Here is a 4987-nt window from a genome sequence, read left to right on the forward strand (position 1 = left end):
AATTTTGTAATTTTTTTAAAAAATATAACTTATTTATGAAAGCTTTTAATTACATTATAATCTATTAATATGAAATTTTTAATTCCGACCAATTAATTAATAATTAATATAATTTATTTATATTATTTTGTAAGAATTTACGATTTTCTAATAAATTTATTTAAAAAATATGTTTTTAAAAATCTGGTTAAAAATCTCTGAATTAAGAATTTGTTGCGTGTTTTAATCATGAAAGAAAAACGGTAATACAAAATATTAAACTTAAAATATTTTATTTTTTTAAAAACCAGTTTATAAAGTAAAAAATCATAACAACAGAAATTGTGAGAATAAAGAATACAGTACAATTGGACATGAGTACATGTTCTAATGAGATGTCAGATTCATAAAATATATTAACACAACGTAAATATATTTTATAATTTGTTTATTGGGCTGCAATTTTTAAATTTGCAGACCTACAGATTCCATCTGTCGCGTCTATCCGTCTATATGTCTATCTTTCCATAATCACGAGAAAGGAATTAGATAGATGAAAACCGAGAACAGATATGGAAAGCTTAGAGGCCTGAGGCCACTATTAACTGTATAAGAACTTCTGGCCTAAAACGAAAGTCACGTGATTTTTTAAATTACAGTAAAAAATAATTTTAAAAAGCAGCCCGGCATTGTGACGATATTGCAATAATTCGATGATTTTATTATTATAACCATGTTATGAAATTTCATATGAATAGTGCATAGTAGTGCAATTAATGGATTTGTGAATACGTTCGAACGTCATTACACCTTATAACAACAAAATGTCGTCGTTATTTTAGTAGAGTGCCACCTTTCAATTCCAAATACAGTGGGTGATCGGTTAACGAACAAATCGGATAACGAACACTTTCGCGAAAGATTTTTATGTTCGGAAAACGAGCACATGATTGGATAGAGAACACATGGTCGGATAACGAACGCCTCACAGAACAAACACAAGAAGAAGCGACGTAAAATAATAAATACCGATTGGTCTTCTCTCGTCTTCGAGCAACAATTCGAAACTTTTTGGAGTGTGGGAGACGTCGATATCGATGCTCAACCCGGTATATACTAATCAGATAGTATTCCTCCCAACTTTGAAACTCTCCCTTGTAATTCCAGCTTTTTATTTTTCTAGCAGAAACGATATTTTTATAGTATTCGCGAGACTGTCGGGCGGGCACTCGTTAAGTTTTGCGTGGGTTTTTCTTTTCGAAAGGTGAGAGTATAAAAGCAAAGGTAGAGAGTGGGCAGAAGATGCCTAATGTTGCTGGGCAGTATGGCTTGACACAGGTCTACAATAGGCTGCAGTTCAATCTTATCTAAGAAAGACACAGTATAATCAAGAAGACTCAAGCAGCTAAAGGAATAACAAAAATCACATCTGAGAAATAAAGAACATTGAAGAGCTCATAATGGAACCTGAAACAGATCTGACGACATAAGAACACCAAGAACTCTTAAATGAAGAACATCAAGAAACTTGGCGAGATATGTTTTCTTTTGAAAAAGAGGATTAATGCCGATATCTGCTATTAAACATCTTTTAAAAAATAGGAGGATGTCAGAACAACAGTCTTAGAATGGCATCCAAACTAGGTTGAGGCTTGGAAATTTCTACAATTACAATGCTATTAATTACTTCTGAAAAATCCTGAAGAAGAGAGAAAAGCAATCGACATTAGACAGATTTTTTAACCCCTCAAATGGAAAAAAAACATGACTAATAAAAATGCAAGACTGTGTATATATGTATTTTTATTATTACATATAAATAAACATAGTAAGAAAGTATATATATATGTATTTTTTATTTTTTTAGGGTCTCCAGAACAAATTAATTAAATTCCCATTAAAACCTATGATAAATCGATAATTGGTTAACGAACAATTCGGAAGCGAACAAAGTCTTAGAACGGATTATGTTCGTTGACCGATCACCCACTGTACAATGTAAAAAAGTACACAAACTTGAAAAAGTGATGAATACAAAAAACTTACAATATTGGGAACATTTTCTCCTTTTCTTCTCTTACTTGTTAGTTGTGGTACGAGGAACTCACAATGATATGTTTAGGAAATCCTACTCTTTTATTTTACTTTTCATGACAGGATTGAAAATAACTTTTTTCAACAAGATAATGCTCAGCCAAACATAGCCTGGGTTTCCCGTGAATGTCTTTGTCACGTTGCCAGACTTGTTTAGCCTGCCCGGTTTAAGGAATTTTGCCCAACGAGCATTTATGAGATCGAATGGGGCACTTGCTTTGGTTATTTATAAGTGTGAGATCTGGATCGGCAGTTTCAACAGTTTGGGATTTTCCCAAAATGTTGAAACGGTATGTCATACTATCTGTTATTCCTGGAAAAATATCTTACGATGCTTGTACAGCTTTATTCCCAACCGTCCTTCTTTCCATGCAAAAGAAAGTCCTTCTTTTGCATGGATACATGAAGCAGCACGATCCTACAAAGTGCTAAAGGTTTCTTCAAATTATATTATTGTTTCACAAGAATTATCCCGTTTGCTATATGTAATCACTTATTCATGAGTCCCGCTGCATAGCGCCAAAATCGCCACTTAGCGATATTTTTTATTAAAGTGGTGATAAATTCCTAGTCCGTTTGTCTCGATATTGGCTTGAAATTGAATCACAAATCACACTTCAGGAAAAACAGTCAAATGTTGAGCTTCCGTACAATGGAAGCCCTGTGCACCACACATCTAGCGATTTCATCACGTCACAAGGCAAATTCGGGATGAAAAGTGAGAAATGATGTCAAGAACCGAAGGCAGTTTTATGCAATGCCGCCCAAATTTCCAGATTGGGGAATTTTTGGGATGACTTTTTTCACTTTAATCTTTTTTCAGTACACTAAAACAAAAATTTTGAAATGCCAGAACCTGTAAAATATTGTTTAAATATTGTGATCAAATGTGTTATTCAGAATTATTCATTAAAAAATTACTCAAAAATTATTCCTATTGCTAACAAGGGAGTTCGAGTCTCCAATTCGAACGAAACTTAGTGAGCGTAGTCCTAAACACAAACAGCTCGTCGGCCAAAAACGCTTGAGAAGTGGGTCAATATGACCCACTTCTCAAGCGTTTCCAAAAATTGGGCCTTTGAAAATTTAGTGCTTAGTTTATAAGTTTTCAATTCCCAGAATGGCAATAGCTGAGTGAATAAGATGCTGGGCATTGGAGCTAGATGATATAGGTTCGGAATTTTAAACCTTATAAAACAAAAGATTAAGAATTGTGACATCACTTCCTGTTTAGCGAAAACAAGTATTTGTAGATTTAACTCTTTTACGTCGTTAAATAAAACTTAGTTCTTCACATTTATTTTTACATATTTTACACGCTATGTCCTAACAAGCGAATAAGTTTCAGACGTTACTGCACATGGACAAGTGGTATAAAAATAGGGTAGCAAGTCGCAGCGTTTTATAATTTTCTATAATATTAACAATTTAAAAATAATTGTTACTAATTATAGACAATTTCCTCGTGAGCTCATGTCTGTTATACGTCAAATATTGCAATACCACTATACAGTATGTAAAAATAAATATGAGAAAAGTTTATTTAATAATGTAAGAGTTACATCTACAGAGGCTCGTTTTCCATAAACAGGAAACGACGTCACAATTTATATCTTCTTTTATAAACTTTAAACGTGAGGAATATTAATATTGATAACAATGCTAATAAGTAATAATAACGCCGTAAAATAATAAATAATAAAAAAACTAAACTGAAATTTCGAAAGATCAAATCTACATCATCTAGCTCTGGTGCTTAACATCGTATTCACACGGCTATCGTCGCTCTTGGATATGAAATTTTCAAATTTATAAGCTAAACACTAGATTTTCAGAGACCGATTTTTTTGAAACGCTTAAAAAATAGATCCTATTATTGCGACAAGAAGCTGTTTGTATTTAAAGCTACGTGCTCACTACCTCTCGTTCGAATTGGAGACCCGAACGTCTGGCCCTCTCCTTGTAAGTGACAGTTTAACACGTTACTTTTGCTTTCCAAACGCCAAACCGATAAGGCTATCGGCACCTTTATTAATTAGTGAGTAAAACTGGTGACAATAAATAATTTGAAGTGGCGAAAAAATTAAAAGCTGGCGAAATGGTGGTAATATTTTTAAATTTTCCAGAGCTACCCCTGCTTATTACCATTGTCGTTGTGTTCGCAGCAATAAAGCTTCATGCTATTTTAATGCTTCTCTCCCTTTCTTGATGCATAACTTTTTTGCCAACAAATGTATATAGTCAAAATTATAAATTATCTGTTTTCTGTTTGCAAATCTGAAACTGGAAATACTTGAATTTATTATAATTTTTAATTTTAGTAAAATGAGTAAATGAGAATATTTCGTTGATTGTCTCTATGTTTTTTCTGTTGTTTTTTTACTTTCTGGCTAAAGTTTTACATTGTACTATACTTTTGCATTCGAAACTTCATATTACATTAATATTATGTTGAAATATAGTTTTATTTGTATCTGATATATATTAATATTCACATGTTTTGTCATATTGTATTTCCTCGGTTGCTTGAAGCATTTTTTCATACTTAATTCCATTTCTCAGAAACAGAAATACCTCTTACAATCGATTAACTCTTGCATTCACAATTCAATTACGAGTAGACCACGTGGTGCATTATGCATAAATAATAGATGTTTTTGACTATACTATTCGTAACGTTTTTTAGGCGAATAGAAAAAGTCTAGACTCAGAAATTCTATATACAAGAAATCAGTTTTAATATTTGTAAATATAAAATTTAAAATTGAATAAATGTTTAGTTTTTAATTTTTTAAATAAAAAACTGAATTTTATTTATTTATTTTTCTATATACGTTAGAAAGATAACTTCCTTGATTTCAATAAAAATTAATAAAAATTAAAACAATGTAAAATTTTTTTATTAAATTGACAT

The sequence above is a fragment of the Centruroides vittatus genome, unplaced genomic scaffold (genome assembly GCF_030686945.1).
Source record: "Centruroides vittatus isolate TY-2023 unplaced genomic scaffold, ASM3068694v2 scaffold_386, whole genome shotgun sequence".
Classification (NCBI taxonomy): Eukaryota; Metazoa; Arthropoda; class Arachnida; order Scorpiones; family Buthidae; genus Centruroides; species Centruroides vittatus.